This window comes from Dendrobium catenatum, unplaced genomic scaffold (assembly GCF_001605985.2).
Source record: "Dendrobium catenatum unplaced genomic scaffold, ASM160598v2 fragScaff_scaffold_1251, whole genome shotgun sequence".
NCBI classification, from domain to species: domain Eukaryota; kingdom Viridiplantae; phylum Streptophyta; class Magnoliopsida; order Asparagales; family Orchidaceae; genus Dendrobium; species Dendrobium catenatum.
The window spans coordinates 121,405-136,643 of NW_021319713.1; the positions used below are offsets into that span (position 1 = coordinate 121,405).

Consider the following 15,239-nt stretch of genomic DNA (forward strand, 5'->3'; position numbering starts at 1 on the left):
TATAATAACACCTACACTATTTCTAGTACGACTCCTACCCGAATACCAAAGTTTAAATCCTAAACTATCAATTTCCTTAGCCTTATCTCCAACCCATTTAGTTTCCTGAATGCACAAAATATTTAACTTCCTATGAATCATAATATCTATTAATTCCATTAATTTTCCTGTAAGGGAACCAATATTCTTATCCTAATTCTAGTTTCATGGACTAGCTTCTTTGCTCACATCCGTCCTTGATGTGAAAATCCTTGCCTATTTAACACTGCACCCGGGCGCCGGTGCAGCGGCCCTTGCACACTTGTCACTGTATTCAGGCCATACAGCGCGTCGCTTCCAGGGGACGCCCTAGCATTAACACAATTTCTTAAAGGATTCATGTCATTTTTGTTCGACAAGTTTTACGCTGGCTGTCGACTACCTAACGCAACCCTCCACTTTTCTCATCCAGGACTTGGGACCTGGCAACGGCAGTGTTATAATAGTTTACAAAATGGGCAACATATGGTTCGAAAAAACTTGCTTTTACAAGTGCATGTGTTAATTCCATAAGAAAGAAAAGTCTAAAAAGAAATCTTATATTTTTGTAATAATATACATTCAAAATAAGTACATAATGCTCTATGAGTAGGACATTAAATAAAGCTAGAAAATTTAATTAAATGCTATTAGTTTTTTTTTTTTTTTTTTTTTTTTTTTTTTTTTTGAGAGGGGGAGGAGGTTCCCATTGATGGGCATATGCGTTAATTAAAAGGGAATGTTACAAGTCCTTAGAAGGAATATAAAGCTCACTAACATTCACGAAATATCATACAATAAAAAATAAGCAAAGATCCTAAGAGCAAAAGATCCCACCTAATTACAAGTAAAAAACACTAGCAAAACTATACCTATGAGAAAAAAACTAGGGATGGCAGAAGCCATCGCCCAAAAGGAGTTCACACAGAAATGGATTATGAATTGGCAAGAAAACCATGCAAAAATAAATTAAACCTGCAGAAACAAAAAAACAGACAAGGCCAAAACAAAAAAAGTAAGTCGGAAACAAAAAATATCCAAAAAACATCAAATACATGCTACCAAACGGAAAGAAATAGAAGAAGAATTGGTACAACAAAGAGAACAACAACGAGTAGCAGCAGAACACCCAAAGAGAAGACCCACTAATAGAGGCACGAACAAAACAACCCAAGAGCAGTAAAACAAGGATCACCAACCAAGCAACTAACAGGCAACCAGTCGGAGGAATAAACCCAAGAGAACCACGAGTGTGCGACAAGAAAAAAAAATTTGACCAACACAACTGGACTAACAAACAGAAGGAAAACAGCCAACAGCCGGCCAACACCACAAAACCTACAGACAAAGATTAACAAATGTAGGGAAATCCAGAGGCATCCAATAAAACACTACCCTTAAAATAATGAGGAGCATTAAACATCCTAATTAACATGTAATCGACATTCAAAATGCCCAGCTTGGCTAAATAGGTAGCATGAGCATTACCAACCTTATTCATAAAGGAAATTCTAAAATTAACATTATTCCAGAAAACCAAAAATTTTACAGAACATGGAACTTCTAAAAATTAGCTCTCTTCCTCTGATGAATAATGTCAATAACAGCATCCATATCAACCTTAATCCAAAAAAAAATCAACCTTAATCCAATTAGATTGAAGATTTAGATTAGAACATTCCTGCAGACCCGATAAAAGAGCATGGAGGTTTGAATTCAGAACATCTTTTGATGAATGAGAACCAGCAATCCCCAAAAGAAACCTCCCATTAGAGTCTGTGATAAGGCCCCCCAAAAGCACACTTATCTTTAAATAACATTGCATTAATGTTCAATTTCACCTCCCCTGGCTTAGGTTTTTGCTAAATTATGCTCTTTGGATGGTTATAAGTGATAGAATTACCACTGCCAATGTTAAAAAAGGGCATCCAATCCTTATTTTTCTTAAAATGTTTAGGTTAAAGCACCCTAGCCAGAAATAAATGTTGCATTCTAAAATTAGAAGAAAGAAGAATAGTCTTGTGGCACATCTTAATCCCCAAATGCTTAATTATTCCTTTCTTACCATAACGACCAAAAATAGTCAAAGGAATAACGAACATCCTTTGAGAGAAATTATTGTTCATATCAAAGAATTTAAAAAAGATATGATATTGATGGCATGAAAGTCAACGAAAATATTTAAACCATCATATATAGCAATCCAGACCATGGCAGCCACCGATCCAGAAATGAACACATGATTAATAGTTTCAAGACTAGAACAACATTGGCATCTTGAGACCAACTTAACACCTTTCTTTTGAAGCTTAACAACAACAGGAATGAATCCTTTAAAAATCCTCCAAGTTAATAAAGAAAAATTCATAGGAATGGAAGACTTCCAAATTTGACCAAAAATAGAAATAAACTGATTTTTATCTCTAAAGTAGTGTCATTCTTTACTGATGGAAAAAACACCATCATGAGAAGGTTTAAACAAAATTTGGCCTTGACTAACAGAGGATATGGGAATGTTAAGAATGAGATTGATCAAGCTAGCAGGAATAGCCTCAATCAAATGATTGGTAGACCAATTACCATCAAAAATGAAATTAGAAATTTTCAATGAGGTGGAATGAGAGTTTAAATAAGAGTCAAAAGACCCAATATCTAACCATTCATCTTACCAAAAATAAGAAGATCCATAATGAATACCCCATCGAATAGTGGGCTCGTTGACCCATTTAATGTTACAAAGTCATTTCCGCCCTTGAGATTTCCCTTATTTAAAATAAGAAAGAGAAGGATAAAAATCCTTGAATTTTTTTTATGCATATAATTTTCCCTCAAAATATCATTATTCTGAAACTTCCACCATAGTTTCAAAGAAAAATAATTAATTAAATCACGAATTGATTTACAACCAAGACCACCCTCAAGAAAAGGACAAGTACAAGCATTCCAAGTAGACTAGTGAATCATTTTGGAGGCAACAGAGGAGCCCCAAAATAATTGATTAATGGTTTTATCTAACCTATTGCAAATACTAATCAAAGGATTAATTATTTGCCGTAAGTAAATGGGCATAGAGCAAAGAATAGATTTAATGATCATGAGTCTGGCCCCCATAGATAATAATTTAAACTCCCAACATGAAATTTTAGAAGAGATAAAAGTAAAGATTTTATCAAACAAAAAGGTCCATTTGTTCCCCTTGACCAAAGGAGTGCCAAGATAATAAAATGACAAAGTTATCTTTAATTAAATGCAATTAGATGAATTTTAATATGTATTAATATTTAAAAATAAAATCACAACAAATTTGGTGAATAAACCAAACCTTAATCTACTTTAAACTTCATAAAAAATAAGTAAACACAAAATTATTATATATTTTTACCAAATAAAAATTAGGTGACTGTATATAGATCCAAATACTATAAAATTAATTACATTCTCCCCTTCTTGGATTAATTTTATCCTTAAAATTTGCTAGTTCGTAATGAAACATATTTGGATAATATTTTCTCATCTCACTCTCTTCTACTATTTGGCCCATAATCTGATATGTTTTTTTACTAAACTCTAGCCATTGAGATATTCTTACTCCTCAAATGCCTTCAATAATAAGCTAAACAAAAGCTCAAGTTCCTCTATATAAGTAAAGTTGGATCATAAATCAACCTCATCGTCAAGAATTTTGTTCTTATCATTAATGAAAAACTACCTTAGCATAGATATATGGAACACAATGTGCACTTCTAACACATAATTCGATAGTAGTGATTCATATGAAGATATTCAAACTATATTGATCATCTCAAAATGCCTAGTATATATCAAACCCTAAACTTTCATCCTCCACTAAATTTGCTCACATCCTTTAATAGGGCTAATATTCAAAAAGCACAATGTTACCATCATGAAACTCAAGTGCCTGTTGCTTTGAATCATAATACTTTTTTTCTATGTATTTGTTGTTGTTATTAATCTATTCTAGATCAATCTAATATTCTCAATGGCAACATCCATTAATTCAAGACCCATTAATATCCTCTCACTCACGTCTACCAAGACAAAGGAATCATGTACCTTACTGAATAATGCTTCATATGATGGAATACCAATACTCCCCTAGAACTTGTTATCATGAAAATCAATTAAGTAGATGTGGTCTTTAAACCACCTTCCATAATCAAATATACATGACCTCAATAAATCCTTATACACCTGTGTGGTCTTCTCAAATTTGCAATCAGTCTCTGAGTGAAAATTTATACTACAACTTAGTCTTCATACCCTTCTTGATATCTCTCCACATTTTAGAAGTGAATCTTTAAAAAATATTTGGAATAATAGCATTCAACATTTCATGTAGTCTAACAATCTCACATATACACTTCTACACTAACTTCTCAACTAGATCTATCTACCCCAAAAAAATATAATAATAATAATAATAATAATATAATAAAAAAAATAATAATAATAATAAAACATGCTGATTAAATCAACCACAACCCATATTGCATCATTAACATTCATAGATCGGAGAAATCCCACAATAAAATTTGAGTAGCTAATATAGTGATACACAAGTGCACATTCTAATTCAAGTAATAAGAAGATGAGAAAGTATTGTTCCCATATGGAATCAGTTGTTATATTTCTTCTCAGTTAATTACTAATTTTATTGCTTACTTATTTTACCTTACAAAATTGAATAAAATATTTATGAAGAATGAGCTTGAAGATTTCTCTAGTTTAATAATAAATCTAAATTTATAAATGATATAATTATTATGTTAATGCAGATTTGGTCTGCTAAATTTTAATTATGAATCTGAGCATAACTAGTTACTCAGTTCTATCGAGACCCTTTCAACCATAGTGAAATTATGACTAACTATGCTAATCACCTATTTCACTACATGCATTAAACCTCTCTAATGATCACACAATTCTAAAAATGCATGTAAATATTTTTTAAGAGTTTGATCATGCTTCCCTAATTATTTCTCTATGCTTCTATCTTGAAGTGTTGGAAGTACTAGCACTATCATGTTGTAATTTAGTGTTGTGGCACTTCATGTTCATCAATACGTCATCAAATTTCCATCATTTTTATGTGGAGATTTCTTTTGATCATTGTAAGTAACCAAAATGTCATTTTAGTTTTTAATGATTTTAAGTTTGACATATTTATTCTCTCCTAAATTGATAAAGATATATTTTCTCTTAATTTAACATACTTTTAATGTGTAACTTTTTATATTCAATAAATATGAATTTTATGAATATTTTTACTATAGCATTATTGGATTTCATCGAGTAAAATAAAAGTTATGATTTTATGAAGCTACAGACTAATATATGGACTTTTCTACATTTTATTAAACTAAGCATTTCATTTTACATTTCGTACATTAAAATGCATTTACAAAAGCAAGAAAGGATAGTTATTAATATTATATTTAATTTAGATTAACTATTAAAACTAAATATTGCACCCTATGGGCTTTTCTTTAAAGATGATTTGTGTTGTTGTCCTAGTTACAACCTGTAACTGACAACTGATTATTCTAATGGGCAGAGAGTGATAACTCTTTATTAATTTAATGAAAGCCACCTTTAATGATAACTGATTTTTGGATAAATGATAATTATTATAGATATAACTGATAACTAACTGGAAAGCGGTTGGGGTTAAAAAGTTAATGAAAACACCATATTAAAGATGCATGTCCTATCTTGCTGAATTATATAATGAAGCATATATGAATTGATATTATTGAATGATAGATCATGATGGGTACAAATATATGTATTGATTGCATATGATGCATATAATTGATAATAGATAAGTTACATATATGTTATGATTCCTTTAATAATTCATGAATACTTTTAATATGATTGCCTTATGGATTTATTGATTCTTGTATCGACTATTAATTCATTGAAATTATTTTTTACCTTTATTTTTTATCATTTTGAGCCATACAAATAATAAATAGTTATTGATGAGATTGAATACTATTGACTATATGATTGAATTAACAATCTATATTGATTCTTTAAGCCTTGCATTGAAAACTTTAATAAATTTAGATTTTTATTGGAATTTTATAGCTCATTATGCGGATTTTAATAGCTTCAGGTCAGTGAAGGGATTAAGACCAGATGGACTAATTTTCTTAGAGATCTTCAGGTTTTCCTTCTGATTTTATTTTATATTTTATTTTATTCTTTTAAAGTTAGGAGCTTGGGATAGATTATGAATTATAAGTTATCTCTTAACTATTGTATATTATTTAGGGAGAATGTGTATGTAGTATATAATTTAGGAAGGATAAATATAGTTAAATATTTTAATGTATATAATTTTAGTTATTTTTATTTGATAGATTTATATAGATGAAATTATAGAAGCTCTGATTGATTATTTAAGTGATTGAAATATATAATTCTTTCAAATTTGATCTTAAGTGTAATATTGTGACACCTCTAAATTCAGTATTTAGTTCTACTTGCTATAACCTAAATTTAAAAAAGATAATATTTGAAAATTTTTGTTTCAAACCCATTTACATGTGTTTAGATGTGTTTTTGTGTATGAAAAACATATGCATATATTTATGAATGAGTCCCATGGGTTTGGAATATATACATCGATGATTTCTAATTTTTCTCTCTTGAACAATGTAATATTGGGTGTTTGAGTTCCACAACGCTACAAGGGCACCTACGTGTTGAATAGTGACATTTCAGCATTATGGTCTCAAGTTTTTTAGAATTGGAACTAGTGTCGCAACGCTAGAGCATGGCATCACAATGCTTATCTATTATCTGCACTAAAATAGAATATTAAATCCACTATTCCATTCAGTCAAAACCAATCTACCGGCTTTAGAAAGAGGAGAGGTATTTAAGAGAAAAGAAAGATTTTTTGTTACTTTGAGTAATTTTTAGCCATCGGCCAAGTCAAAAAGTTATCTCAATTGAGGTTGGTCACATTATGTTTTTCTAAGTTTTCAAAAATATGAAGTTTTTTTAAATTTATATTTTTGTTAAAAAAAATAAAGCTAATTTTACATTGTAAAACTTTCAATGTGTAACTTTTTATATGTTATGGAAATTGAGATTCTTAATATTTTGAATATTTTCTAAGAACCTTACACCAAATATTTCAAAATTAGGTAGTTTTTATTGAATATAAAATAATCTGGACTCTAAAAAAATAGTATTATAGTATGAATAGTATTAAAATAATATTTTATATAATCTTTATTAATTTGGTTATATTTTAAAACTATGCATTTTTACATACTAGAATTTTTTGTTGTCTTTTTTTTTTAAGAAATGCATAAATTGCATTAAAATAAAAGAGAAGACAACCTAATACAAACTAGCTAATAGAAGCTAATGATCCATTTTTTAATAAGAAAAAGGGACCTTATTAAAACTAAATTTGTTAATTTAAACTTATTATAAATGAAATGAAATCCACTATCTCCTATTTTGAAACTGTTGAGATGTAGGGGATACCAAAATTTAAGAGAACCCGAGGGTTGATTAGTATCCCAGAGTTCCCATCCAGTTAGAAAATAAGAATTAGTAAAGATTCAATAATCGTTTAATTTTTGTTGTCTATCATTATAAAAAACTGTGCAATTATGAAATATGTCTCATTATGCTTAAATTGCTTCTATGTGATGAAATACATATTTATGTGATTGAATTAAATGATATTAAATAGTTTTGATTTGAAAAAATATTTATTGGGATATATAAGAGGTTAGAATCTTTTGAGATTTTGTTCGTGATTGAAAAACTGAATCTGAAAAACTTTTCTATTAGGAGGCATAAGAGATAATAATCCTTTGATATTATATCGTTAAGAGGGGAGAATTGTATTGGTTATCATAAGGGGCCAAAATCCTGTAAGAATCTTTTGAAAAGAGAGGAAAATTATGTTGGGAGTCATAAAGGGTTAGAATCATGTGAGGTTCTAACTATTAATTTCATCCTTACTATTATAGTTAATTTAAGAAAGAACTATGTACAAAGGGAGAAAATATTATTCCATCATATATTTAGCTACAATAATATGGATATGTCATCATTAATTTCATATTTAAAGGGGTGGTAATAAATGTTATATCTCCCCCAGAGAAAAAAAACTATCATTTATTATCCACGATTTGAATGTGACAATAATGATCAAATTTTTTATTTTAATTTTTCCAAAATAACAATTTTCCCTCATCTTATTTAGGAGTTAAGTAGGATGGTATTTATTTTATATGGGATCTTAAATCTCCTAGGAAGGAAAGCCTTTGTAGTTAATTATGTCATAGGAAGTTTTAGGCCTCCTTCAAATACTGCCGATTAAATTAATGGTAGAAATTTTATTTTGGATTTTCTAGGAGTGATAAAGGATATGAGAATTTCAATAGGCATTAAAAAAATTTTTAACATTTATTTTTGGAGGCCAAAAAGTGAAAGGTAGGGAGCACTTTGGGATTCTGAAAACTATTATAAAGTTCCCTGGCCTATCCTATGTATTGCTTTAAATTTTAGATGCGAGAAATTTTAGTTTGAGTTATTATTTTATTAGAAAATTGTGATAAAACATCTAATGTTATGAATTAATGATATTGGGTCTGCCCTAGATCTTAAATCTAAGTTGGGTCACTAAATTATACTAGAATCAAACTTAACTAATGACTAATAAGTGTAAATAATATTATATTTTATGTGTTAATTTATGAGTGAAAATATATTGTTTTAGTTATATTTATGCAAAAAAAAATATATAGAAAAGGATAAAATTTTCAAGTATGGAATAATGCTGGGTTGTTGGACACAATACTTCTACGTCGTCATCATTGACAGCAACGGTGCCCCTAAATATGGGCATGGTCGTGCCCAATATCTATTTGATAGTACCACGACATTGCAGGAGTTAGCGCCACAAAGCCCTTCCAATTATCCCAGTGTTGTAGTGCTAGAGGAGTCAGTACAAAAATACTCAGTCTCTGTCTACACAGCATTGTGGTGCCAAATTACAACACTACTAAGTCAAGGGAGTATCACATAAATGTCATAGGGCTCAACTATCAACAGCACCACTACAGCTGTAGCAATTTTAGCCACAATCTATAAGTGAAGTGATGCATCAATTCATTATATACTAGGCCCATTTAGGCAAGCATTGCGATGTTAATTCAATTTATGGGTGACGTGATGCAAGTCTCTCGAGCATCATGGCACCAAAATCCATTTTTATATTTTTAATAAATATCATGTATATAATGCTAGTAAAGGAGTTGAGTCACTTATTTAATTCCAGTCTTTATAGTGCTTCTCTATTTTTTCCTTAGGAGTGACAACTAAGTAAATTCAGAGAAATACTAAATACATTCTATTAAAGTGTTTGGCTTTGTGTATGTGGATTCAATTATGTAAGTTCAAGGAGAACTATAGACTAGATCATCTAATGATATCTTTTCTTCTATACTTTCTTTCTTTTATATAATTAATGAAAATGAATATGCTTCACTTGTTCCTCATGTCTGGCTAAATTCTCTAGTTTTGGATTGATTGTGTAAATGAAATATGAAGTACTAATGAGATCTCTTTATCAATAATATCTTGATATTTTCAATATATTATATCTTTATTCATGCACATAGTGGACATATGTATAGTTAATATCAGGTATAGTGTGGAGCCTAAGAATAAGAAAGCAGGCACAATCATGTATGTTGGATTGGTATGATATAAAAATAGGCATAATGCTTGTCATGTATCCAATTTGTAGAGATGAATTATTATGAGGGAATTTTAATAATACATGTTTTACTTAATATTATAATATTTTTAAAGATGAGATTGGAAGAGTTTAATCATTCCTTGATCTCTTAATGCTTGATTGAGTGGTTGGTGATGCATATGCTACGAATATCATTAATATAAAAGAAAACCATTAGAAAACATTTTATATTTACTTCCATCAATCCAAAATAATTTATTAAAATAGTGTTTCATTTAATTATTTTTTAATTTAAATTAAGTGATTGAATGTCCACCAAATCTTATTGTAATTGAGTAGGATAATTATTATAGTTTAAGCAAGTAAACATTCTTCCTCATAGGATTGATACTCTTTTATATCACTGTATTACTTGATTTGGCATGTATACTTGTGTATATTAAGTGGACCTTTAATAATTCTCATATCAAAAAAAAAAAAAAACTAAGCATTATTTAGGGATTGATAGAGCCCTAAAAAAAAAATTGATTGCATATATGTGGTTGGATGCTTATAATATATAGACGGGAGGGCATATTTAAATTTTGATTCTGAAATCGAGATAACCCTTTCTAAAATTTGAACCACAAAAAAAAAAATTAAAATGGATGAACCTATTCAAAACTTAGATCATTCTAGAATACTTAAGGATTTTACAATCCATTTAATAAATAGAATTCATAAAAGAATAAATAGACCCTCCATCTAATCAAAAAAATTTGAATTATAACTTACAATCATTCAGATGGTACAAAATTCTCAATTTCGGGGAACTTCCATTGAACACCCTAACCTATATTTAGTAAATTTCTAAAAAATTTATGCAATATTTAAGTACAATGGTGTTAGTGATTTTGCCATTAAACTTAGATTTTTCTTATTTTTTTCTAGGAGACAAGGAAAAAATGTTACTAAATTATTTACCCTCAGACTCTATTACCACATGGAATGAGTTGGCCCATAAATTTTAAGGAATGTATTTCCCAAATTCTAAGACTGCCAAGCTTAGAAATGACATTACTTCTTTTACTTAATTAGAAGGAGAATCTATATATGAGAGTTGGGAGAGATTCAAGGAGATGCTTAGAAAGTGCCCTCACCATGCCTTACCCTATTGATTTATAATTTAAACTTTCTTGCAATCGAATGGTAGGATCCTTTAGAGCAATAATTGGTGCTGGAGTTGAAGGTTATTTGATGTTAAAGCCTTTGGAAGATGGTTATGAATTAATTAAAGAAATGAAAATAAATAATTTTTAGTGGCCTGCTGAAAATGATTATTTATCTATTTTGAGTGCACAAGTTGTAGCAATATCAAATAAATTGAGTACTTTAGGTTTAAATTCTGATACAACTTTACATTAGGAAGATAAAACTTAATGGAAGAAAATGATAACCAAGGAATTGAAAATATAAATTTGATTAGAAGATAAAATAATCCCTATTCAAATACATATAACCCAGGTTGGAGGAATCACACAAATTTTAATTGATCAAATAATAATGGTGGAAATCAATAGAAATCTAGTCAAAATAACCAAGGCACAAATTGGAATAATCAAAATCAAGCTAATAATAATCCAAGACAAGCATATCCTCTTGAATTTAATCAAAGTAATCAATATGGAACTAGGTAGACACCTCAAGAAGATGTGGTCATATAATTAAGAACTTAATTACAAATTTAAACTACTTTAATTAAGATTTTTGAAACCTAACTAAGTTAGCTTGCAATTTTATGAGCAGTTGACCCATTAGATCTATTCCTAGTAATATTGAAGTTAATCCTAAATAGAACTAAAGAGATACCAATGGGACCTAATTGAAGAATATTAATCATCCACCTTAACAAAATAGAAAATCTGGGCAAGTCTGGCCGATGAATTAAAACTTATCACTTATGGGAGGCAATCAATATATGTGTGATGTTACTATCTGTCATGTTTATGTTATGAATGTTATATTGATTTCAACACATATTTTATATACTTTTAATCACTTAGAAGAAAGTATGTGTTTATAGTATTTTTTATGTGTTTATTTACATATAAGCAAATTCCCATGATGCTTTAATTATTATTTTCCTCCATTTACATTTATATTATGATTATTTAATTAACCTTTCTAAAAATATTAATTAACAATTATTAAAAATTAGGATAATAATAAAACACTAGATCCTAATTTGAATGAACTAAGTTTATACTTCATAGGTTGGAAAAACTAATACTTAATGGTTAACTCATTAAATTATTTGAGCTATTATTCTAATATGAATTTATAGTTATACCTTTATGAATTTAACTTTTAAAAATTATAAGACAAAAAATACTATTAAAAATTAAATATAAGTATATTAAATTTTAAAATCAAAGCTAACTTCAAGAAGGAATTAGTAGTCTCATCAAGTTCAGACATTAAAATTATTAAGACTTTGTAAGGATCCTAAAGCAGAAGATGATATTCAAAATTATTAATTATATACTCCACAAAAGAAAAAAGAAAATAAACTACAAATAGTTCTTAAAAGAAAAAAGAATTTAAAAGTATCAAAAGAAAAAGATGAGTATATTAAAAAATTGGTATCATTAAAAGCTTAAAGATTTAAAAAAAATCTTATACAAAAATCATAAAGTATAAGATGAGAAAGAGCTAATGCATGGAATGTTAAACTAATGAAAGCACAATTTTAACTACAACCATATCTAATTATTGAAACTACATTATTCAAAAATAAAGATTAAAAAATATAACCTATAATTTTAAATTAGGTAAACACAAAAATGATTTATTAAAATAAGAAAATAAAAATAATAAAAAATAACTTATTAAGTTTAACTATTGGTATTTTTTCAAACTAGAAGTATAACTTTGACTTATTTTTACTATTTTAAGTTAGTCATGTATTATCCTATATTATAATATTTTTATATTGAAATTTTTTATTTTGGTGAATCACTTAATTAGAGTTACAAACTTTTATTTGCTTGAAGAAAAGCAAGAGTTTAAGCTGGGAAGGATTTAATCAGTGTAAATAATATTATATTTTATATGTTAATTTGTTAGTAAAATATGTCAGTTAAGTTGTGTTTTTTGCATAAAAATATAGGAAAAGGGTAAAATTTTTAAGAATGGTACAGTGTTGTAGCATCAGACACAAAATTGCCACAACGCCATCATTGACACCACCAGAGTGCTTGAATATGGACATGGTAGCCACCAGTCTCTATTTGACAGCACTGAAATGTTAGAGGAGTCAACCCCACAAAGCCCAGTCAATTATCCCAGTTCCATAGCATTTGAGGAGTCAATGCTGTAAAGCCTAGTCTCTATTTACACAGCACCGCAGCACCAAATAAGCATCGTTAAGTCAAGGCAGTGCCATGTAGATATTGTAGCACTCATCTATCAGTAATAGTGCAATGCTATAGTTGTAACTATTAAGGTTGTAAATCCCAGTCCCTATCTACATAGCACTGCAACACCAAATTCCAGCTCTGCTAAGTCAAGGAAATACCACATGGACGTCGTAGTGCTCAACTATCAGCAGCATTGTGAAACTACATTTGAAATTATTTAGGCCATGATCTACTAGTGATGTGATGAATCAATTCAATAAACAGTGGGTCCATATCACCAAGCGCTGCAATGAAGGAAACCCTTCAGCACTACAGCTTTAAATCATTTTATGGGCGTCGCGATGCTAGAATATATTATATGTATTTTTTTATAAATAGTAGGTATATAATGTTATTATAGGAGTTCAATTACTTGTTTAATTTTAATCTTTATAGTTCTTTTTTTATTTTTCCTTAGAAGTGATAACTAAGGGAATTCAGAAAAGTACTAGATACATTCCATTAGTGTTTGGCTTTCTTATGTGGAAGAAATTCTATAAGTTCAAGGAGGAGTGTAGATGAGAACATTGAACCCATTTAGTGATATATTTTCTTCTATACTTTCTTTCTTTTATATAATTAATAAAAATAAATATGCTTCACTTGCTCTTCATGTCTCGCTAAATTTTCTAATTTTAGATTGATAATGTAAATAAAATATAGAGTACTAATAAGTTTTCTTTCTAAATAATTTTATGATGTTTTCAATATACCAGGTCTTCATTTAATGCATATAGTGGCCATATATATAGTTAATATCAAATGCAATGTGAAGCCTAAGAATAATAATACATACACAACTAGGTATATTAGATTGGTATGATGCAAGCAAAGGCATAGTGCTTGTCATATATCAAATTTATAGAGATGAATTATTATTAGGGAGTTTTAATAGTGCATGCTTTACTTACTCTTCTAAGATTTTTCGTAGGGTGACAGACTATGGAAGCCGAGAGTGGTATTGAGATTATAAGAGTATAATCTATCCTTTATCTCTTTGTGCTTAACTAAACATCATGTGATGCATATGCTCTAAATAACTTTAACATAAAAGAGAATCATAAGGAAGCATATTATATTTACATTCCATTAATCCAAACTAATTTATCCAAATAGTATTTCATTTAATTATTTTTGAATTTAAATTAAGTGATTGAATCTCCACCAAATCTTATTTTAATTAAGTAGGATAATTATTGGAGTTAAAGAAGATAGTACTAGTATTTGCAAGTAAACATTCTTCTTTATGGGATTGACCTTACTTTATCACTATATTATTTTATTTGGCACGTATACTTATGTATATTAAGTAGGGTTTATATAATTTTTATATCAAAGAAAACCTAAGCATTGTTTATGGATTGATGGAGCCCTAAATCATTTTCATAATTCTTTAGTTTACTTGACTGCTCCCTATAAATAATATGCAAATTTAGGCTTACCTTGGCTTAGATTGGAAAGCGATCTAAGTCACCTAGGCACTTTAAAATGATTAACCCAAAACTTATGAAATATGGGTAAGGTTCATTATTTAAATTTTAAGAAGTTAGGGCCGACATCTAGATAATCTCCTAATTGACCCCTTTACTTATGTATGGTGATTATGCTTGATGCAATTAAAATTTTAACTCTTTAATTAGTTTTTAATGCAATGCATGCTAACTGACCTTATATGCAAAATATATATGATGAACTTAAAAATTAGGCTTAAAAATAGAATTTTTCCTAGCAATACTTAACATCCACTAGACAAAGCTACACCCTAATAGGTTAGGAGGTCTGCCACAACCCACAGATAGGGAGATGCCTAACATGGAGAGAAGATAATATGAATGCATGAAAATCCCATCTCATTCTCAAACTTACCTTTTAAGAGCCTTTATCTTCCCATGTTAGCCTAACATTTTTGTATTTAATTATAGGTTGAAGAGTTTTTTTTTTTTTTTTGTCCTTAAGAGTCTAATAGCATTCCTTGCTAAAATAAGTTTGACATGTATATAAGAAATCTAAGAAAGACAGATAAT

General features: G+C 28.9%; 1 non-coding gene across 1 annotated transcript; it reads right to left on the minus strand.

Moving 5' to 3' along the window:
• Positions 1-10,818: 10,818 nt before the first annotated feature.
• On the minus strand, positions 10,819-10,925 carry LOC114580765. Its single transcript, XR_003702328.1, has one exon. It is a non-coding gene; the product is annotated as a small nucleolar RNA R71 (small nucleolar RNA).
• Between the last annotated feature and the right edge of the window lie 4,314 nt (positions 10,926-15,239).